We start from the raw sequence: 25408 nt of genomic DNA on the forward strand, positions 1-25408 counted from the left end.
AATATTAATATATCTACGTCATACGTTATTGGTATTCCCAATGATACAAACCAAAGACGTATGACGTAGCTTAATTAATATTATGTGACACATGGCAGAAGCTCGAAACAAATGACAGTCGATGAAAAGCCCTATTAACGACGCACGGGTAAAGACTCGTGGACTCAACTGTAGATAAATGATGTGCAATGGTATTTTAGATATACTGTACCAACCATAGATGACTATTTTTTCATAGATAATATTGCTAGAATGAAAATTTAATGTATTGATCTAATTTAGAACTGTTCCAGTTTATTAAAAATATATTGAATTAACATTAAAATATCTCAAATTTATATGTTACACATTCTATGTCAGTATAATATTAATATTTTGCATTGCCATCTTTAGGACATTTCTTGCACAAAATAAATAAAAGGTAACTACTGTGTATAACTCCATTGTTTCAAGTACTTGTAATAGATGTCGCCAGCTATTCTAAAAATCAAACTGATCAGATGGCGTTAAAAACAACATCTCCATCTCTGTCTTTAAAATCCAATTTCGCTGCCCGCTGCATTCAACATTTAACAGCCTTCGTCTAAACAGGGTGTCGGTGTTAAAAAAGAACGTGAAAAAAATCGAAAAAGCTGTCTGTCATCTCAGAAATAGTGTCAAAACCCGTCCGAAAATACAAAGAATCTCGCGGAACGATTCCTATAATGTGTTTGTTTGTGATTATTTAGTGCCCAAAGCTGTTATTAAGTCAAAATTCGCCTACAACTTTATAAGGTGAGCTCCTTACTTTTGTTTATTTTTCCACTTAGATTTTTTATCGTGGGAACGTAAATATTTGCTTGTTTGATGAGGTACTCCAAAGTGTTTATTATTTCTTAAGATGAGGATGTTTTACACTTGAAATTGAAAAGAGTACGCGTATAAAAGTAAGTGAACTTTCAATGTTTCAGATTTGGTTGGGAAGCTGAGATTTCTAAAAATACTCCGCTCTCGCTGTTCATTTGAAAAGCATGTACTTATTTTACTCTTTTCAATTTTTATGTGTCTTTGAGGTATTAAAATAGCACAGTGGTTTAAATGAAAATCGTCGAGAAAAAGTGTTCTTTTCACTGATCATTTCACTGCCGAATGGAGAGATCACAATAAGCTGACAGGTAAACAGTGCAATGCAGATCTCTTCTTTTGGTCTTCAATAGATTATTCTGTCGCGAAAATATTTTTTTAGGAATGTTAAAAACTATTGAATATGTGCTGCATATTCTGTATACCTAGATAATTAAGTTGAATTCGTAGATATAATGAGATGCCTCATTCATTACTATACAATTTTTTTTGTTTGTTGATTTTTTTTGTGATTGTTTTCAAATTAATGTTAAAAAATAAAACGGTCTTTTTAGCGCTCTATTTTTGCATATGCTAATTTAATTTGGAACCATATTAAAAACACTCATGAATGTGAAAATGGAATAAACCTTTTTATGTATATTTTTCTAGCTAATGAAAGAAATTAAAAACATTTGTTTGGAGTTGAAATAGGATTCACATAAAATAAATACTAAATAAACATAAATAAAAGTGACTACAAACAGTGCCGTTTTATCCATTGGGCGCTTGGGGCGGGCGCCCAGGGGCCAGGGCCCCGGAGGGGCCCGTAGGGACCCTTCCTTTTATTAATAACAAATTTCGAGGACCATATTTTTTTAAATAGAGAAAAATACTAGGAAATACTTGCGATTTCGATATGGTCTGATTTTAAGACTGTTAAATAAGAACTGTGACAACTTTTAAACCAAAGAGCAATTCCTTAGAAAATTGTAAAAAAATGTATGAAGCTGGAGACAAAGCTTATTATAGAAGATTAAATGAAAGCAACTCTTATAGAGTAAAACCCAATGGAGGCAAAGAAAAGTGTTAAAGCTGTTTATTGTTACCCCTGCAAATTATTTTCAATTGAAAAAAATAGTTTAACTGATTTTGGATATATTTTACCCACTGGAAATATTTGAATAGTTTACTCAAATCTCACGAAGAAAATAAATTTCATCTGAACTGTATGGTTACATTAATAACAAGAGCATCAGTTGGAGTTAGATGGATCATCAGTTAAATTGGAGTTATAGACTCTGGCTTGAAAGGGCAAGATAAACACGAAGCTGACTATTGCGTAAGGTCCTAAGATGAGTTGTTGTCACCATTAAATTACTTGCTTCTCAAGGACTAGCTTTTCGTTGATCCCATGAGAATTTAACGAGTCATCATAAGGGAAATTACTTAAGTTGTCTTGTATACTTTAACAACTTCTTAGCTCAGCATTTACAGCGGAATGCGAATAAAGAAAAAGGTTCAGTTAGCTATCTGTCTGACCAAGCTTGCTATGAATTCCTGGAGGCGATGAAAACAAAACATGTAGAAACTTTTGACACTGAAACTACGGATCCATCAAACATATTTTTCCAGTTAAGCAATAACAGAGGCAAAAAATCAGCAGTTAGAAGTGAAGCCAAGGCATTGCATAATAAAATGGATACCTTTGAGACAGGTTAACTTGGATACTCTATTGACACTGATTCGGGCAAGGATTTTAAAACAAGTGAATGCAACAAGCAAAACGTTAGAAACTGTGGACTTGAACGAGTCAATTGGAGTAGAATTAATGACATTTGAGCTTTGTTGGAGACGTAAGAATTGAATTAAGCGAAATTGAACTATAAGCCAAAAATATTTTTTTGTACAAGGCAATAATCTCAAATATATTCTATAGAATTGGCCTTCAAAAAACAAAGAAAAAACATTTTTCGATGAAGCAGTTGAAAGTGAAACAATTTTAAAGGGGCAAGAGATATTCAGAATTGAAGTACCTATTTAATGTTATATGCCACAATAGTTCTCAAGATCTTTTAAATAGAATATAATGCTACAAAGATGTTACATCAGCTGTTAGATGTTTTTTTACGCTAAATAAAGAAGAAGTCAAAAAGTGAATTAATATTTTATGCGAGGAATATAAAAAAGATGTTGATGAAACCAAAGAGAACTTTCATAATGAAATTATTGATTTTATAAAGGTGTGCCAACATTTGAAAATTTGGTGTCATCCAGGATTCAAAGGCAACTTTTGCCAATTTTTAACTTTACTGCAAGTTTATTTGATGATACCAATTTCTAATGCGTCAGGCGAGCGTTCTTTTTTGGCTTTAAAAAGAATAAAGATACATATCTCTGGCTCCTGTGAATAAGCACATAAGTCAATTTTAGTAAATTTTTCAGGAGAGTCGAAACAATGTTTACGGGATCGTGGAAATCGCAGAATAACGTTTAAACATTTAAAAGCACTTTTTTGACGAGAACAAGAGACTATTATTGGATAAAAATATAACGAGTTACATTAAATTAAATTTTAGAAGAGATTTAATGACTTATCCGGATATTCACGGTTGTACTTTAGGTGTGAATTTGAGGTAACTCAAGATATCTTAAATAGTTATATGTGTTAGGCACATTTAGGTGTGATTTATTTGCTTACATCTAAAATAATTACACAAAATTTTAATCAAAATATTTTATTATAAACCAAAGTAGCACAAAAAATATCTAAATATCAGGATCTACCTCCACTAAATCGGGGTCGATGTCAGGAACATCAGCTACCAACAACTATTGATAAAATGGCCAAAATTGTTTATCTATGAAAGGCAAAAGTTCCATAAGGTTTTTCTTCTTCTCTTTGCTTATCGGAACTGGCCCATCATGCAGCTTTAGTAGTTGAAGCTGGGTTTATTGTTTTCCCCTTCCTCTGTAGTTGACAGACGTAAATTCTTCTTCATTATTAAGTACGACTTGAAATACAGAGTTGTAAAATTATCTGCAGAATAACGTGCCCACTGCAGATCTTTCCAAAGAAACTTTTCGCCACTCTCAGTTACTTTTTTTTGTATCAAATCAGTTTTCAATAATGCTGCAAAATTATGAAAATCGTTGGATTCCATTACTTTTACTATAAAAGAATTCTTTTGTTTACAGCTTCTTATAAGTTGTACCCAATCATACGGATGGTTAATTTTCATTGTAGTTTTCTTCTTCTCCTTTTCAATAACAGAATGATCTGCATCACATTCCATATGTGTATGACCACTTACAAGAAACTTGTGATCAATATACTCTATTGTACTTTTGTTTTTCAAAACGCTCATAAACATTGCTGACAGGTGACTGTTTTTATTCTGGCCCTGGCATGTATCCGAATATAAACATACTCTTTTTATGGTTGATGGAAGATCCATAAGATGTCGGTACAAACATGAGACAATTTGATTTCCTCCTCTGGCTGAAACAGACTCATTCCAAATATAGCAAGTAGCTATACCAGTAACTAAATTGTGGACAGTTAGATTGTAGGTCCAGAGTTGCCGTTTGTAAAATGAAATGGATGTTTTCAAATACGGAGTTGGCAAACATTGTTGCAAATCAAAAGCAAATACTGCAGTTGTCGGATCATTTATGGCTAAAGTTTTATCACTTGACTTTGCGTTATACGCTTCTTGAGCTGCTACGTGACGCTTTTTCTGCTCTAAAATTAAGTTTTCTTTTTCAGTTTCTTCTGCATATGATATTTTAATTGCTAAACTATCGCATTTAGAACACATATCTTTTTGGGGATTTTTAAATTTGAGCCCTAGTTCATGGAATTTTGCAGAGTAGATTGTCATTGAAACACAATTTTTTATTTCAGTGTTCTCTTTATAAAGGCGATACATTTTGGCGATAGTCAAATCAGATTGTAAGTATAATTTAGATGTTGTTTGTCTACAATAATGACTCTCGTATGCAGGAAAGCTTCGGATATGTGCAACAACTTCATTTAAAACTTGTTCTGACCATTTATTTTTCGGTGAATTCAGACCCCTTTGATCGTCTATAACAGCGATACTCAACCTTTTTCTTTCCTGGGCCACATAGTAGCTATTGCCGCAGCTTGCGGGCCACAATCAAGATGAAGTAGTATACAGGGTGTTTCATTGGGAAACGGAAATACTTGAATAGTGAATAGAGGTAAATGAGCCGGTTCTAGACATACTAAATTTATCGATTTTGCCCATTTCTTTCTGGACCCATAACTTTAGAACCACCCTGTATATTTTTTTTGATATTTGGTACACATATGTCAGTCACATTTACAACCCAAACCACCCCACTACTAATCACAAGAAAAATCCAGGTTCGGATTAAACAAAATTATAAGTCCATTGTGACCATGAAACAACATGCTGTATATTGAAATTTTCAAAACCCGTTTGCACATTTGAAAAGAGCTTTAATGGAGCTTCCATTTTTTGCGCAGACAATTCAATGACTTTAATTTTGAAATTACATATGTCGAAATTTTTAAGAACTTGAACTTTCAAAACAAAAATTTCCATATAATTTCAAAATTAATGTCATTAAATTGTCTGTGCAAAAAATTGAAGCGAGCAATTAAACTTAGTTTTTGTGCTCTTTTCAAATGTACAGACGACTTTGTTGCGAAACACATAACGCTGATGTTATGTGTTTTTGATACTACAATTGTACAATTTTGATTGTACAATATGGATTTGAAAGCTGGACACTGAAGCAAGAACACATAAACAAGCTAGTCATTTGAAATGTGGTGTTACACAAGGATGCTTAGAATAGTGTGAACACAGAAAAAAATGACCACAGAGGTATTGCGAGAAATGAGCGAAGAATACGAAATAACAAACACAATAAAAATAAAGTTAAAATATCTGCGGCACGTAATGAGGGGACTGCGATATGAAATGCTCAGTACAAAAATGGAGAGCTTATTGATAATACAGGGAAAGATTAGACAAGGAAGGAATATAGGAATAAGGAGAGAATTTTTCGTGGTTGGAAAATTTAAGGGACTGGTTTAAATGCAGTTTAATAGAACTCTTCAGGGCAGCGCAGCGATAGATAGAGTAAAGATAGTAATGATGATATCCAATCTTCGATTGGGAGACGGTAGTTAAAGAAAAAGGAGGATGGATAGGGACACCTATATTCTTGAGAAGGCCAGGGCCCACACAGGGTTGTAAAGGTATTTGATTCTAGACGATACCTACTAGTAAATTTTCCTCAGCAATCAACATGCTATTATTTGCGAAGAAGCAGAACAAGATAAGTCCCTTTCAATGAACAAGAAATAACAAAGAATTGCATTTATAAAATACCTTGTGAATGCGAACAATTTTATTTAGGTGAAACATCAAGACCATTAAACGTTAAACCATTAAAAATAGAGAATTTGATTGATCTCAAATATGTCAAAACGCATGGGATAATGAACATAGAGTTCAGTGGAGAGATTCAAGTATAGTCCTGAAAGTTTCAGATAGTAAAAAGAGAAAAATCAAAGAAGCGGCTCTAATTATGCTAAATGAAACCAATTGTGTCGCAAATTCCTCGGTAGAATCATTGATTAACAACTACATTGGGTGTGTTTATAATCAATGGTAGAATGTAGTAGGATGTGGTTACCCATACTGAAAGAGTTAGTCAATAGAAAGAAAATACCACGATTAGTAAGTCAATAACATATCGAGTTAGTACATATTTTATATTTTAGTATTACTTATTGTATATTTATGCATTATTAATATTATTTATATTTTAAACATATTAAAGTCAGAATTTGGTATTAGTTTTTGAAAGTAAATTAAATGTAAGACCAAATACTTACGATGTCGGGATAGTATCACGAGGTTTTTTCCTGGTTTCCCTCGTGATTTACTATGGAATCTCTAACGCGACAATTTTACTGTCATCGTTGCATTTGGTTGTCTTTTTAAAAACAGATCACATGCTATGATTTTTTTGTGACGGATATTCTTGAGTTGGGATTGATTTCATGTAATCGAATGAAGTATCTTTTAGTAAAGTCGTCCCAGGAACACAACTCATAAATATTGGCAATATCATGTTAAAGTCTTCTACTTTAGAATGTATAATATACGTCTGAATTGCCAATATAAATGAGTCAGATTAAATAAATTATTAGAAGAATTTTTTTACTTACCAACAACATTTTTGTTTAATCTAGTAGTATTTTGTATTTTGAGAACGACACCCGATTTGGGCGTCGAAACGTTAATAAAATTATTTTTTCAATTTAATTGTGGCTTATTTCCAATCTAAATAGTTAATCATAAGAATGCCACAAGGAAATAGCTTCAGAACAACATTTATGCACGGTTGCACCAACAGATCTTAAGCTTAAGTCGAGAATATCATAAGAATTAATATAATGTAATGATAATATATTACAATAAGAATACCATAATCTAATAATAGATATAATTGATAATAAGGTAAGAATCTAAAATTATGGTGCAACGTAAGTGATACTCAAGGAGGCCCTATCTATATGTAGAGCTTAGCTAAGCTGGAGCTTAAGATCTGTTGGTGCAACCAGGCATTAGTCCCTTTCAGTATAGGAAAATCATTTCCCTTGCTTCGTAGGGGTACGGGTTATCTGAGTTGTTTTATGCACTTGGAATTAAGCACTAAAATTAATTACTGACTTAAAAAACGCTTCGAACAAGCCAATAAATAATAACAAAATCAATTTTGAATTTTTAAAACATGAATATTTTATATTTATGAGCAGTATATTTTTGTAGCGGACACAATAATTGTCAACTAATTAAAATATTTCGTATCGTTAAAACATTATACACTCACCGGCACAAAATTCCGCCACTAAAAATTTGATTAAGTTTGACAATTTATAACTTTATTATTTGTACTCAGATTTTCAAGATTCTTGCATCAGTTTGTAGGTACATGTATTGTTATCGTTTGTTATTCCAGCAACAAAAAAAATTGCTTAGATGGCAATTTACGGGGGTGAATGGAAGCGTTGTATCTTCTCCTAACTTTAAAAAATTCTGTGGAAAAATTGAAGGGCTGATTTTGTTTCATACTCCTTTCGTATTATCTCGGAGGCATCCCCAAGATTTTGTTTTTTGAATTATCCGAATATCTTTTTTCTTGTAGGTAAATAAAAACACTGTTTTGATGGTTTATTTAAATAAAAATATCAAATGCACTAAAATTAGCAACACAAACAAAATTAACAACAGAACAATTCAATAGCGGGTATGTCCACCTCTCGTATCAACGACTGCTCGCAATCTGTTTGGCATCGAATAAATAAGATGTGTTATTCTTGCCTGGGGAATAGCCCGATATTCCCCTACCAGGGTCAAAATTGTACCAAATTTTCTGGAGGCCTAGGATGACGTCGAATAGTTATATTTAATTTATACCATAACTGCTCGATAGGATTGAAATCTGGGCGGCATGCGGACCACTCTATTCTTATAAATCCAACCTCTATTTAAGATATTCATATTTATGAGCCAATCAGTGTTTTTATTCACAAAAAATTGTGCAACTCTTACTAGAAAAGAGATATTCGGATAATTCAAAAAACAAAATCTTAGAGATGCCTCCGGAATAATACAAACGGGCTATGAAACAAAAACAGCTCTTCAATTTTCTCACAGAATTTTTTAAAGTTAGGAGAAAATACAACGCTTCCATTCACTCCCGTATAATGCCATCTAAGCAAAAATTTTTTTTTGCCGGAATAATAACAGATGGTATCAATACATGTACCTACAAATAATAGTATGGTATAGTTAGACCCAAACCCAGACATCCAAAGTGAAAGTTATTCTCCAACACCAAATTGTTCTATATGGTCCACATAATGTTCAGAAAAAAGTCACACCATTTTGAGCGTCGGGTTTGGGGGGGGAGAAATCTGCAAATTCGTAGTTTTTTACGTTTTTCGTCAATATTTCTAAAACTAAGCGGTTTAGCATGAACAACCCTCTACACAAAATTGTTCTATATTAAATTTGAAATAAAAAAGGCCCTATGCATAACCCTTCTAAAATGAACGGTTCCAAAGTTACGGAGGTAGTATAGTATAATTGGTCCAAAAAAAGGCCTAACCCAGACATCCAAAGTAAAAGTTTTCCTTCAACACCAAATTGTTCTATATGGTCCACATATTGTTCAGTAAAAAGTTACACCATTTTGAGCCTCCGGTTTGGGGGCGAGATGGGGGAGAAGTCGGTAAATTGGTAGTTTTTTTACGTTTTTCGTCAATATTTCTAAAACTATGCTTTAGCGTAAGGAATGTTCTATAGAAAAATGTTCTACATAAAATTTAAAACAAAAAAGGTTATATACATAATTGTTATAAAATCAAGGGTTCCAGAGTTACGGAGGGTGAAAAGTGGAGGTTTTCGATACTTTTTATATTTACCGATTTCTCCCCCCTCTCCCCCCCAAACCCGACGCTCAAAATGGTGTGACTTTTTTCTGAACATTATATGGACCATATAGAACAATTTGGTGTTGGAGGATAACTTTCACTTTGGATGTCTGGGTTTTTGGTATAGTTATATCCTAAATATTGCCCAAAAAATATAAAAAGTATCGAAAACATCGACTTTTCACCCTCCGTAACTCTGGAACCGTTGATTTTATAACAATTATGTATAGAACATTTTTTGTTTTAAATTTCATGTAGAACATTTTTGTATATAACATTGTTTACGCTAAAGCATAGTTTTAGAAATATTGACGAAAAACGTAAAAAAACTACTAATTTACCGGCTTCTCTCCCATCTCCCTCCCAAACCGGACGCTCAAAATGGTGTAACTTTTTACTGAACAATATGTGGACCATATAGAACATTTTGGTGTTGGAGGAAAACTTTTACTTTGGATGTTTGGGTTAGGCCTTTTTTTTGACCAGTTATACTATACTACCTCCGTAACTTTGGAACCATTCATTTTAGAAAGATTATACATAGGGCCTTTTTTATTTCAAATTTAATGTAGAACAATTTTGTATAGAGGGTTGTTCATGCTAAACCTCATAGTTTTAGAAATATTGGCGAAAAACTTAAAAAAACTACGAATTTACCGATTTCTCCCCCTCTCCCCCCAAACCCGACGCTCAAAATGGTGTGACTTTTTTCTGGACATTGTGTGGACCATATAGAACAATTTGGTGTTGAAGGATAACTTTCACTTTGGATGTCTGGGTTATGCCATCTTTTGGATCAGCTATACTATACTATAATAAGGTTATAAATTATTGTCAAACTTAAGAGGAAACAGTAGCGATCAACAGGTAGCGAAAACGCGTTCCAAGATTGCGGCTGTAATTTTGAATATTTTTTCGAGATATTTGGCACACGTATTCGTAATATAATAAAGAATGGCGGTGCAGAGCCCAATTTGAGAAATATATTAATATGTGGAAATTACTCTGTAATTAAATACAATATTAAAAAAACGAGCCTGTACCGCCATTAAGAAGAACAAAAAAATACACTTTCTTCAAATAAACTTTTTTATCCGATGCCTAGATTTGGTGTCATTTTGGAACTACTAATGAAATAAAAAATTTTAGTAGTTCCAAAATGACACAAAATCTATACATCGGATAAAAAAGTTTATTTGAAGAAAGTGTATTTTTTTGTTCTTCTTAATGGCGGTACAGGCTCGTTTTTTTAATATTGTATTTAATTACAGAGTAATTTCCACATATTAATATATTTTTCAAATTGGGCTCTGTACCGCCATTCTTTATTATATTACGAATACGTGTGCCAAATATCTCGAAAAAATATTCAAAATTACAGCCGCAATCTTGGAACGCGTTTTGGCTACCTGTTGATCGCTACTGTATCACCTTAATCAAAAATATTTAGTGGCGGAATTTTGTGCCGGTGAGTGTATTAAGGTTTTTGTAATTACAGTGAAAAATAAATCAACATTCTTTTTAAATTAAATTTAACCTATAAAATGTACGCGGCACTTTTGACTTTCCATTAATTAATTTATATACCCACGTACTATTATAAATAATACGACTTACCTTATCATTAAAATTAACACCTACCGCCATTTGCATAACTATTAGCTTACTTCCTTTTGTTAATAACGTATTGATTTAGAAGTGCTTCATTCCACCAAGAGTCTATTTATGACTACTCTACAGGACAAATCGTATGGTTGGTGCATAATTGTATTGGTGGTTCAAATGCATAAACAAGCGAAGATATATACAAAAATATATATGTTACAGTTCAAGTTGATTATCCAGTTGGAGTTGACTTTTCCTAGTTCGAGTCGACTCAAACGGCTGATTTTAGTAAAAGTTGATTATGAATATAAAATGAAGATTTTTTTTCAACATTTACTAGTAAAAGTAGACTCCAACTAGTTAAAGTATACTCTTCCCAATGCCATTTAGTAAAAGTTGATTCACACAAACAACCGATTCTAGAAATTAAATGTTACTGTATATTATGTTCAAATCGTGATATTTATAGTCCAGGCTGTATCGTCGCCCCCGTTAGGTAAATTATTCCAGTTCGATTTTTTTGCACAAACTTACTCAAAAAGAGGTCCTTATAACGAATCCACAGGGTGTCAGGTGGTACCGTAATCGAAAAATTGTTTAAACAATTTTTTTTAAACAAATTCACAAAAAAAAATCTCTTCTGACATTTTTTTTACATCATTAATTTGGGTCATTAGGAGCAAAAGAGGTATTTTGTGATTTTTCTGTAAAATTTATTGTTCTCGAGCTATACGCGATTTAAAATTTGAAAAATGCGAAAATGACCATGTTCAAGGCTTAATAACTCAGTTAAAAATTATTATTATGAAAGTCAGAAAGTCACCAAATCAAATTTTAACGACCCCCCCCCCCCTATAAGGTACTGAAGAAATATTTGTCATTGTATTACTAAGCTGTTATTTTTAATTATTAACAATGAGCGCTAGGAGCGTATTGAGGCGGCTGTCAATGTGAGTGCGACTGAGATGCACCATTGGACGGTCGGAATGGAGGATGTTACTCGCACTCACATTGACGGCCGCCTCAATACGCTTTTAGCGTTCATTGTTGATAATTAAAAATAACAGCTTAGTAATAAAATAATGACAAAAATTTCTTCAGGATCTTGTAGGGGTGGCTTTAAACTTTGATTAGGTGACTTTCTTTCTGACTTTCATAATTATAGTTTTTAATTGAGTTATTAAGCCTTAAAAATGGTCATTTCGCATTTTTCAAATTTTAAATCGCGTATAACTCGAAAACTATCAATTTGAAAGAAAAATCACAGGAGACCTTTTTTGCTCCGAATGACCAAAATGATCTAAAAAAATTTGTCCGGAGTGAAATACTTAGTTATTTATAAAACAGTTCGTGAAGTATGCTTTTTGTGCACGCACGCGATGTTTAGAGCACGAGGGGGCCGAGTGCTATACATCGCCTAAGCGCGCAAAAAGTACTTCACGCACAGTTTCATACAATATTTTATCTACCAAAAAACAAATAAAAAACTGCAACTCTTCGTCACTGGAATACATTCCTATTTTACAATTTTTTAGAACTTTGACATTTAAAAATTCAAACTTCTGTCAAACCACAAAACTGTCAAAACTTTATGTTGCTCACTTTTTATTGCTCACATGTCATCACCATGACAAGGCGAAAGTTAAGGATATTTGATTATATGAAAGTGTGCTAAAAAACAGTGCGAAAAAGTAAATCCCATTTAAAATACATTATTACTTCAGGCACACTTTAAACCCTTCATGTACTGCTATCTATATTTACAATTTTCACACAATAACAACTTATACATAATATGAGGTAGAGTAGATAAGAATTATTTTTGTGAATTTGGTTAACAAAAATTGGTTAAACAATTTTTCGACCGCGGTACCGCTTGACACTGTGTATTTGTTATAAGGATGTATTTGTTTGACTAAGTTTGTGCAAAAAAATCGAATCAGAATAATTTACCTAACGGGGGCGACGTTACAGCCTGGACTAATAAGTAGTTGAAACGGTCAAAACAAAGAGACGCACACTCATCAAAAATGCACGTGAGATTATACTCGAATAAATTGTATAATCTACTTTTACTAACAAGAGTTAGGAAGAGTCAACTTCAACTAGTAACAGTTGATTTAAATTTTTCAAATCAACTTTTACTGCTCGTTTCAGTTGGAGTTGACTCGAACTAGGAAAAGTTAACTCTAACTGAGAATCAACTTGAACTGTAACATATACAAGGGCAACAAAATGCATGCCTGAATAGACGAACAACTGATAGAGGAATTAGACACGGGCACATGTATAAGGCAGGGAGACTCCTTAAGACCTCTACTCTTTAATCTTTATTATCATCATCATTAACGGTTTTGAGTACACTGCTAATCATAGGTCTCCCATAAATAATTCCATTGCATCCGATCTTGACCACCCTGAATCCAGTTGTGATGGATGCGTTTGATGTCGTCCGACCACCTTGGTGGAGGATGTCCCCGTTTACGATAAGCATCGTGTCTAGGTCTCCATTTTAAAATTTTCTTGGTTCATCTCCCATCTTTGAATCTGGCAACGTGTTCCGCCCAGTTCCATTTCAGCGTTATAATTCTTTTAACTGCGTCCGTAACACCAGTTTTCAACATTGACCTCTTCTTTGCTTCCGTGCCGCTTGTATTTTATTGATTATTGGTCTTGTAAGGGTTCCTGCGTAGACGCCGTATTTGTACTGAGACAAATCACAGAAAAGGCCATTGAGTACAATAAGGGAGCGTTCAAGTATTACGTAACGCAGTTTGGGGGGAGGGGGTCTTGTAAAACGTTACGGCGCGTTACATGGGGGGGGGGTTCGAACAGCGCGTTACGTAACATTCTTTTTTAACTTAAATGAAAAAAACTATGGAATTTCTTTTATGTTCTACATAGACCCCTGAATTGTATTATGTTGCACGCTCACGCTCCGCTCATGTTCCGACAACAGGACAATAGTACCTATTCAAGTGAAAAAATCTTAAAATTTGTAACACAGATGAAGCACAGTAACATGTGTTTCCAATAATTAGATGGACCTGTCTCCACAAAAAAAGATTAAAAGATACAGATGTTATTTAAGAGGTTGCAGAGGGAACTACATGTTCATAAATCATGTATGTTTTCTGTAATCGTTTTCTGCAGTAGGTATTGATTAATGTTTTAAATACGCAAATTTTCAAATTATTTAAAAATGTCTTTAAATAAAAAGTATTAAATACAAAACCCACTATTCAATTATACAATTATACAATTCACCTTGCATTATTCATAATAGACCCAACATAATACACATTTTTGAGATGAGGTTGTTAAGCAGCTTCTAAAAACAAAAATATACAGGGTGTTTAATTAAAATTAAAGATAACGGACTATGCTAGACTTGAGTGAATCACCCTGTATATTCAAATTTATGTTTAAATTAATAGTCCATAGTTGAATTTAAAAGTTGACGTATCCTAGCGTTTTTATAATTTTCTAAAATAATGACACAACAACAATTTTATTCCATAAGTGGTTTCCATACATTATAATTTTAAATGATTACCCTGTATTATTCATAAAGACCATGAAATCAGATTGTTAAGTAGCTTTTAAAAATATAAAAATATACAGGGTGTTAAAAAATAAAGCTTATGGACTACGGTAGGCTTGCATGAATCACCCTGTACATTTAAATTTATGTTTAAATAGCACACATTTTTATATATGAAAATCTACGGGTCTCAGCGTTTTTAAAATTGATTAAAACAAGGACAGAAATAATTTTATTCCATAAGTGCCTTCTTATATATACAGGGTGTTTCAGAAAAAGGTAACACGATCTCTAAGATAGGTGAAAAACTGAAAAATAATTGGGGTTTGCTTAGTATAAGATTTTTGTAACGGCATGCGTTTTCACGATACAAGGCGTTGAAGAACAAAAAGTTTTACACATTTTTTTCACTATTTTTCCGAAACTACTGGCAACATCGTATATTACTTGTTATACAAAAATTTTTACTAAGCAAAATAAAATATTGAAATAATAAATATGTTATTTTATTTTAAGTTTTTATTAAAAAAGATAAAATAGAAGAATGCATGAGAAGAACAATAAAGGATGAAGCCAAAAATGTATGTAAGGATGGGGCCAAGCAGGGAAAATGTAAATGTAAAATTAGTAATAAAAGATTATTCTAAGTTTTGGACATATTTCATGTCATGGGACATGAAATTACGATTGGCAGGGATAACCAGACACATGAACTAAAAAGAAAAATCGTTCTTGGGTGGGCAGCATTTGGAAAACTAAGAGAAACTTTTAAAAGTGAGTTGCCCACATGCCTAAAGAGAAAGGTATTTGATCAGTGCGTCCTCTCAGTCTTGACGTACGAATCAGAAACACTTACCTTACCTAAAGCCTCGGCTACCAAACTAAGAGTAACGCAGAGAAGAATGGAGCAGTCAATGTTAGGAATAACTCTGCGAGACAAAATCAAAAACGAAGAAATCAGGAGAAGAACAAAGGTGACTGACGTCATCAAAAGGATAGCCAGGTTGAAGTGGAGATGGGCAGGACACATAGCCAGAATGACAGATGGGCGATGGACAAAAAGGTTATTGGAATGGAGGCCAAGAGAAGACAAGAGAAGCGTCGGTTGACCGCCTACAAGATGGACAGACGACGTAAGAAAGCTAAATAAAAACTGGATGAGAGCGGCGCAGGATAGACGTGGTTGGAAACGAGGCGAGGAGGCCTATGTTCAGCAGTGGATTTTTGAGGCTGGATGATGATTGTAAGTTTTTATTATTACCTCAAATGCGATTAAAATAATAACAAAGTTCTTTTACCGGGTTCCCGGTACTTTTCGTAACCTAGTTTTCCATTTAGGTTCAAATGGTCACTTGGGTGTTACGTAACGTTTATGTAGGGGAGGGGGGTTACATAAAAACGTTACGGTGCGTTACATGGGGGGAGGGGGGGTCAAAAATCTTCAAAAATTGCGTTACGTAATACTTGAACGCTCCCTAAACCAGCATAGTTATCTATGTTTTATAGACCTGACAAAGGCTTTCGATCGCATCCAAGTCGAAGACGTCTTACATTTAGTGTATAGAAGAAACATACCAATCAGTATTATACAAACCATCGAAAGCATCTACATTCATAATCGGATACAGGCAAAGATAAATGGAAAACTAGTACAAAGCGGAGTCAGACAAGGTGACTCGTTAAGTCCACTGCTCTTTAATATAATAATGGACGAAATAATAGAAGCAGTACGTAAAGGTCTTCTTGTTCTTCTTCTACGGCACTACAGCCCAAATTGAGCCTTGGCCTCCTTTATTTTTTGCCTCCACCCTTGCTTGTCTGTGGCTGCTCTTCTCCATACACGGACTCCTAAAAGGTCTTGTGCGTCGCTGTTTACTGTGTCCTCCCAGCGCTTTCTTGGCTTTCCAACCGGTCTCTTTCCCTGCATTCTAGCATTCAGTGCTCTTTTTGGTAGCCTATCGTCTCCCATTCTTATCACATGTCCGGCCCATTGCAATATTTGTATTCTAATGAAGTCTGACAGGGGTGCTTCCTTATAAAGTTGATGAAGTTCGTTGTTTTATCGACTTCTGAAGATTCCGTTTTCCCTCACAGGTCCTAGTATTCTCCTCAGTACTTTCCTTTCGAATGTGTCTAGTTTGTTTTTGGATGTTTCTTTCATCCTGGTCTCCCCACGCAGGGCCGGCGATAACGGGCCTGCAACGGATGCATTGCAGGCGGGCGTCCCTGCTTGGGGGGCGCCAGAATGAGCATTTTTTTCTGCTGGTATTATGTAAAATACTAAAATAAAAAAATTCATTTTTTTAAATGTGGTTTAATTTCGTCATAATACCCTAATCTGTGTTTGTTAGTTTTGCATATCAAATAATATACAAAAATATGCAACGCCGCCCGCATAGAATTCTTACCATGTAGTAATATAATATAATTTATTGGTCAAAGATACCATACTTCAACCAAACAACTTTGCTATGAGAATGCTTTGTTTATGTTCTTCAAATTTCTTGCAAGTTGTTAGTGTTGTATCATCAGTTATGAGAGGAAATGAATAATTTCTAGTAAAGTAAACAAGATTGTGATACTGTTTTCTTGCCGCCCGCGCCTGTCTAATTAATGTACCTGATACCTATTAATCCTATTAAGTTAAGTGTTAATCTCATAAAAACATAATATTTAAAATAAAGATTTTACTTTAAATTTAGTTTAAGAGCTCTTGAGATTTAGTATTATTTCATGTGATTATAATACAGAATAGTTTGTAAGTTGTACTCTGTAGTTAAAGAATCTATTAGCATTCAATTAATATAAAATTATATTTTTTAAGTACTCAGTTATTATTAATCTACGCTTAAGTTATTATTTTTATTTAGTTAAATAAAAATGGATTCAAAAAAATTATCTAGGAATCTAGGGCACAAATCGAAAAAGAAAAAGCCGAAAAATAAAAGATGACACAAAAAAACAATGTCAGTTCTCTGCCAATTTCTTAAAAAAGTTAAAGTGAAGTTGTTGTGTCAGATGATGGGTCCAATAAAACTGTTACCGAACTTTATTTACCGGGAACATTTGCGAATAGCGGGACACCGACTTAAGTCGCTGCCCGGAACACACATTTTTAGGACACAAGTCCAAAATGAAGTCATTAATAGGGAGAAAAGCTCTTCTAGCTACCCCTAAAATCATGGGGTTTAACACATAAAGTAATACAGACGATGTTCCATTACCCAGGGCATCTCTAAGGTAACGTTCAGTACAAAGCCTCCTTATTCGTTATGTACTGCGATGGGGAGGGGTGGTGGTACAGCTTGGGGTCAGGCTACGCAGTGTAACCGGTTTGATCTTCGGACATGTGGGTCTCACTGTTCCATTTGAACACACATAATGTTCCCGAGGCTGGGGTTGTACGAGTATCTGTGTGTGGGTTGAAGGGGGGGGGGGCACCTGTGCTAGTTTTGCAGGCGGGCACCTTATACCCTAGCGCCGGCCCAGCATTCTCCTCCAAGTATCTCTGTCCCTGGCTGCTCTCCCCAGTTGTCCCCTCAATATTTCTTAGCATCGTTTCTTATTTCGTCTCTCCATCTCTTCCTTTGTCTTTCTACTGGCCGACGTCCCATCATAGTTACGCTAAGCGTTTTACTAGGAGCTCTGTCGTTATCCATTCTTATTAGGTGACCTGTCCAGCGCAATCTTTGTATTTTTGCATAATTTGGATCTCTGCTTCTATAGTCTCTAGTTATTTCTATACCTTTTACAGTGGAACCCCGATAAGTCGGCCCGATAATCCAGAAGTCCGGCTAACCCGGACCGATTTTCGTCAGACAAACATTTCAACAATAAAAATGTATGTATATAATATTTGAGAGATAATGTGTGTTTGTGTAATTTGAACTATACGATAGTAAAAATAACTCATGGCACACGGCGCCGGCAGCAGAGCGACGTTATTATCGGAAACAACAAGCACCTGTTATTCCTTTATTTATTTCAAACTGTCTTAGCATTGTTTAAAAAAGACTAAAAGAATAATAAAAAAATTATTTTTTAAACAATGGTTTTATGCTTTCACTGTTCTTAAATAACATAACATCGTTCCGATTGTGACTGTATTGTGTGTAGTACAGGCTTGTATTGTTCGCTTCCGTTTGCTTAGCTTTGTGTTTGCGTGTTTTTCGTAATTTAGATGTGTAGGTACTGTGCATATATTTCATGTTATTTCAATTATAACGGAGTTTATCTGTAAGTATACCGTATTTTAATAATTTTTACCATATTCTCCGGCTAACCCGGATCGGTCGCGGTCCCGATTAATCCGAGTTATCGAGGTTCCATTGTACTTGGTTTTTAAATGTTCTGGTGGAAATAAATGACGAATTTCTTATTGTTAATTATTTGCGGTATTACCATCCGTTAACAAAATCCCTGAACAAATAAATACACAGTACACACTGATAAGGTTACAAAGATCCACCTGCCCAGGATACGTATTTATTGTAGTCGTAGTCTAAACAGCTCATTCAGTGATTGTCGGGTCGGCTTTCGCAACAATGTTTTAAACGTGACGTAAAATAAAAAATGAACGTGCAGCCTCCAGCGTGACACCCGACACTTGACCCCGTAATTAACGCCCATGCAGCAGAGACGTAACATGAGATGCAAACAGGATTAGGTTTAAAACGAAATCTCGGAAACAATGGTTAATTGGGAAAAACTAAATTGAACACCAGAAAAAGTTATGTTGTACAGTACATAAAAGGGGTTATGTTATTATAAAGCTTTATTGAACGTTGATGATACCTGATAAATATTGAAAAAAGCCATTTATTGTCGGTAGTTCTTAGTGTTTATAGTTTCACGTTCACGCTATCCAGCTATTTTGAAAACCCAGCTTTCTGTCAAATATCTGAATACTTTTTTATTAAATTAGACGAATTATGGCGACTTTACATGTTGACTATTTTCCTGCAACTTTTCCTGCACGCTGGATTGGTTATTTTATTACCTTTTTACATCCATCACGTGCTTTAATGATCAATTTGATTTGTGTTTTAACTTGCTGATTTTTTTAAAGTTAATTTGTAAATGTTAAACGGATAATTTAGTTGTATATGATAGGTCTGGATCCCGCGTATGAATAAAAAGTTGATTAATAGCAAGCTGAAAATTTGTTAATAGCTTAAGGGTGTCTAGTCGGACAAACTTTGATATATAGGAACACTGGAACAGGGGAAGGTTAAATTGTGGAACAGGTTAAAAATTTGGAACGGTCAGACCACGAAAACGTCACATTTGTATTTTGTCCGATAGAACTTCCAATTGATTTGTTACCCTTTCATTAAAATCTCATGCAAAAATCAGGCTGCTATTTATCACCAAATGGGAATTATAATGAGTGGAACACGTAGAATATGTCAAATGACAGGAATTATGACACGTGATAAATAGCAGTCTGAGTTTTGCATGAGTTTAATGAAAGGATAACAAATCAATTGGAAGTTCTGTCGGACAAAATACATGTGACGTTTTCGTGGTCTGACCGTTCCAAATTTTTAACCTGTTCCACAATTAAAACTTCCCCTGTTCCAGTGTTCACATATATCCAAGTTTCTCGGATTAGACACCCTTAAGCTATAAATAAATTTTCACCTTGCTATTAATCAACTGTTTTTTCATACGCGGGATCCAGACCTATTATAATTTAGTAGAATGATGTAAGTGTAGTTCTATCAATTTGTTAGTTACTGTTTTTTTTTTAATTTTCGAAGTATTTCAACCGAATTGCATTTACTTTACTGTGAATGAATGATCTAAGAAACGATGCTTTAGGCCCTGGCTAGAAAATAGTAGTTCTAAAATTTTAAATGAATCAAGTGCTGGCGTCTCGGTGATATTCCTCCATAGATCTCCACTGGAAGAGCGGGTGTATGCTAAAAAAACGGAAGAAGTATTTACTTAGTTAATTTTAAATTTTCTATCAATTAACCCCACATATTGGTATTTCGAGAAGACGTTGGACATTATGTGATTTAAGAAACTTCAAACTCACGATGATTACACAAAAGAGGTAAATGAAGCAATTTTGAATTTTGGTGTAAATAAATAGAAAAGAGTTACGAAGAACCTCTTGATGCATTCAATATTGCATGCAGTATTGCAAGCATCAACGCACAGAAAGAGGCACCGTATAAACGCGACATTATTACACCATAACAAGCGTATAATTTGATGTTTGCTATTTTCTATACACATTTAATTTAATCAATTTTTTTATTATTACTCTATTTGGCCTTTGGCCTATGTCATAATGGACTAGTATCTAATACTATAGGAATATTACTGTAACCATTCATAACGATGGTATTTATGGAGAAATATACGACAAATTATCTCAGTCGTGCGTTTTATTGAGTATTTCATGGTTTAATTCTTGTAGACTGACCGTGAGACAGCCAGATTTGTATATCTCGAGATCAATTCCTTTCATTCGGTAAACCTAGTCAGGTGGATTATACTATTGCATAATGGATGATTCGTTTGATTCTTGCATACCGCTCGAATATTGTGTAAAATATTTTGCACATTTTATATTAGTTAAAGTTATCTACAATAAAACACTGAAAACGTTTATTTTTTATACTTCCACACAGACCAATTTCTATCATACAATTAATTCACTTCATAGTAATATTGAGTTTACAATAGAAACAGAACAGAATAAGTCCATAAACTTTCTAAATTTAACAATTACCAGACTACACAACAAACATGAGTTCTCTGTGTATCATAAACCTGCCCATACTGACACAACTATACACAATTCATCATCCCATCTTACACAACACAAATTAGCAGCCTACCATAGCATGATACATAGACTGACAGAAATTCCCATGACAAAAAATAACTTCGAAATAGAACTGAACATCATTAAACAAATGGCAGTAAACAATGGCTATAACGAACAAACAATTAATAAAGTTTTGAACCAAAAACTCCATAAGAAAGCCCTGAAATTAGTCTATCCACCACCACAGAAAGAACCCAGTACCTTCTGCTCTATCACATACATATACTGGCAAGATAACAACAAAAATGGCCAGATACATAAAAAAGAAAGCCCTAAAATTAGTCTATCCACCACCACAGAAAGAACCCAGTACCTTCTGCTCTATCACATATACTGGCAAGATAACAACAAAAATAGCCAGATACATAAAAAAGAAAGGAATAACACCAGCTTTCAGAACTAACAACAACTTAAGCAAATATTAAGAACAATAAGAGCCGAAAGAGAAAACAACTACAGAGTGGTGTCTACAAACTAACTTGTGGTGACTGTCCGAAAACTTACATCGGTCAAACTGGCAGAACCTTTGACAAACGGTTAGCAGAACACAAAAGGGCTTTCAACAATAGAAAAACAGACATTTCTACATACGCACTTCACCTTATAGATCATAATCATTCTTTTAATGAAGGGTTTCAAATTTTGCATATTCAAAAGGCCTTAAGCTATCTTTATTAGAATCTATAGAAATTAATAAATTAAAAAATACAGATAAATATAATTCTGAATGACCAACTCGAGACAAACAGCTCCCCACTCCTCAACCTCTTCAGTTGAAGACTTAAAAAGGCAAACACATTGTAAACTATATCACTTGAGAAAGGCACTCTGCCAAAACAGCTGTAGTCACATAGTTATAATAAATTTTGTGGAAGTATAGAAAACAAACGTTTTTAGTGTTTTATTGTTAGATAAAATGAACTTCCATCAAGTAACGGTCGAATCCATCAATTATATTAAGTTGGTAATCTCGCTCTTGTGCGCAGTTCCACTTTTCAGTATGTATTGTTATGATCTGCTTTTTATTAATTTTATATTAATTATTATTTATCTGATTAATTATTTAATTGTCGCAAATCATACATAAAAATGAATAAAAAATCTCAGGGTGCCTTTTTATACTATTAAAAAAAATCTAAATTATCTCACGTTATATTTATCTTCTCTGGTGGGTTCAGTATCTCTTAGTTGATCCTAATCGGGATAAAATAGGGAAAAGAAATAAAGCAAATTATTATAATAAACATACAGAATTGTCTTTTATTTGTCAAAATCAATACTCTAAAATCTATCAAATCTACAACCTGTGGACACAGATGTCCGAATGAAATCTTTACCACTTAAATTTATTATAGTTAAAAAAAAACAATTTATCGGTTTGTTCCCGATGACTTTGGTAAAACAAACTAAACAAAACAAATTTAGGTATTCGCAAGATTAGCTATACTTCCTATTTACTTTTAGAAATATTGGAATTTTAATTCATATGCCTTTTACTCAAAGTTTTAGTTTCCGAACATAAAAATATCTTTCACATAAGTTGACTGACCTTTTGCTTCACTCACTCTGATGTCTTCTCGTGACCCAAAACAGCTCTCCCACTTTGACTATGTTAAAGGCTACTCATCAAAGCCCTCTCCAAACTCCTACTCGATCCTCCCTACTCGATTCAAACAAAACTCCAAAAATTCTCTGCTCTCCTTCTCACAATAATACAGAATCAAAGAGGTATTTCGTCTCAATTTGATCTGTCTCTCGTTCCACTTTTCAACACTATTCTCCACTATCAAACAACCACTGGTATTTGCTAACTACTTATCCACCAAAACGTCGACCGCTCCTCAGCGCTGCCAAATAACATACTGACTTCTTTTTCAAACTCTCTCAATCATCCAATCCAGTTTTCCCCTTCCAAGTTGCCCAGAATCAGAAACATCGACTTTTCCATTCGACAAACAAACAGTCATTTTCAAAATTATTCCGACCATCCTAATTACTTTCGGGGAAACTCTACAACATTTACTCGTGTTGAACAAAGATATTAAAATTCCAAACTTTCTTTTTAAATCACTTTCCCAGAAAGTGATAATTACATCTACCTGTGGATTCTATAGTTCTCGTAATAAACAATCTATTTTCATTTTAAATCTAAATACATCGTCCTTTTCACTTTAATTATTCACAAAAGTCTTTAATAGTTCATCGGAAAGCTCATTAAAAAGAGAAATCCACTTACATCCAAACTAAATTCTAATAAATATTTACAGCTCAATATACAGGGTGTATCAAATTTATGTGCCCGCGTTATTTAAAAAAATTTAATTTAATTTTCATTTTGCCTTTGATTGATAAACTTGAAAACACAATAGTATATTCAGGAAAACTTGTACATGTAATTATTATAATTATAAATATCATTCGCTATGCTGACGATACACTCATTATCGCTGAAAGTGAGAAAGACCTGCAGGCGCTACTAAACACAATTTGTGATACTGGGGAACAGTTTGGTTTAACAAGAAACATAAAGAAAATAAAAACCACGGTTATATCAGTAAGAGGAGCAACGTCATTACAAGGATCCAGATAAAAAATGAAGATATTGAACAAGTGGACAAAATGAAATACTTAGAAGACTGGATTACGGAAGATCTAAATCCGAGATCAGAAATTCGATCAATAATAGAACAATCAAGAGCAGCCTTTTTGAAGACGAGGAAATTTCTGAGTAACCAAAGACTTAATCTACAAATCCGATATCGGATGGTAAAATGTTATCCACTCTATTTTTCTTTATGGTCTCGAAATCTGGTTTGTTAATGTTGACTTAATGAGAACGCTGGAAGCTTTTGAGATGTGTTTCTTTTTAGTAGAATTTTGAAAATACCATGGACCGATCATATTACGAACGAAATGGTATTGCACAGAATGGGTAGAGACAGATAACACCATTAAAAGGCGAAAGGCAGCATATTTGGGGCACATACTTAGAAATGGTAAGTACGAGTTGTCTGATTATTAAACGTAAATTCGAAGGAAAGAAGAGTCCTGGTAGACGACAAATATCCTGGCTGAAAAAGGTTCGCGACAGAACCGGGTTAAACATACAGACGCTTTTAAGAAAAGCAGAAGATAGAGACGAATTTGCAGTGGTTATAGCCAATCTAAGGTAGTGAACAAGATTCGCATAACTCAGAGGGCTATGGAGCGCCAGATGTTGGGTGTCTCCCTTTGGGACCGAATCCCAAACGAAGAAATACGTCGTAGGACTAAAACAACGGACGCCGTCGAAAGAATCTCGTCGCTGAAATGGAATTGGGCAGGCCACGTCGCCAGATTGTCAGACAACCGATTGACAAAACGTATTGTCGAGTGGAGGCCACGAGAAGAAGCACTACGAAACAGAGGACGACCGCCAACCAGATGGGCTGACGATCTGAAGCGTATTGTCGGTAACTGGATGAAAGCCGCATACAGCAGAGAAAGATGAAAAGAGCTTGGGGAGATGTATGTCCAGCAGTGGACGAGTACGGATTGATAATGATGATAGCCAATCTTCATTAGTGGAGTCGGTATTAGAAGAAGAAGTACATATATAATTATTTATTGTGAAAATTTCAATAATTATTATTTTATCTTACGATGGAACAGTATGGATGGAAACAGGTTTAAAAAATACTTATCCGCGTACGCTACTGAACCATTTGTTAAAAAGTAGGAAGAAGAATTATGTTTGTCATGGTATTGATATAGGTGAAACTTGTTTTGTGTTTATAAGGCATCAGCTGTTCGGATAAAAAACAACTGCATTTGTTAATGTGATGATCTCAACAGCTTAATTGGAAGAAACATGAATTTACATCGCAAGTTTGAATGATAGGAATGGTGAATTCAGTGCGATGGCCTATTTTTGAGAATTGTGAATATTATATACAAGGGGGCTACTACTTACTATGTATATATGTTACAGTTCAAGTTGATTATCCAGTTGGAGTTGACTCCAACTAGTTGGAGTCAACTCTAACGGCTGGTTTCAGTAAAAGTTGATTACAAATATAAAATGAAGATTTATATTCAACATTTACTA

General features: G+C 34.1%; 1 protein-coding gene across 4 annotated transcripts in view; it reads left to right on the forward strand.

The window, feature by feature from the left end:
• The first annotated feature begins 555 nt into the window (after positions 1 to 555).
• LOC114339183 (serine/threonine-protein phosphatase 2A regulatory subunit B'' subunit alpha-like) overlaps positions 556 to 25408 on the forward strand; it is a 364499-nt gene continuing 339646 nt past the window's right edge. For 2 of the 4 annotated variants that reach the window (XM_050655881.1, XM_050655878.1), the window contains exons 1-2: positions 563 to 774; positions 4730 to 4777. The gene's annotated coding sequence lies outside the window, so the exon portion shown is untranslated. Of the gene's footprint in view, positions 775 to 4729; positions 4778 to 18298; positions 18319 to 25408 lie in introns of those variants that run through there. The other 2 variants (XM_050655879.1, XM_050655880.1) reach the window with 2 other exon arrangements.

The sequence above is a fragment of the Diabrotica virgifera genome, chromosome 7 (assembly GCF_917563875.1).
Source record: "Diabrotica virgifera virgifera chromosome 7, PGI_DIABVI_V3a".
Taxonomy (NCBI): Eukaryota; Metazoa; Arthropoda; class Insecta; order Coleoptera; family Chrysomelidae; genus Diabrotica; species Diabrotica virgifera.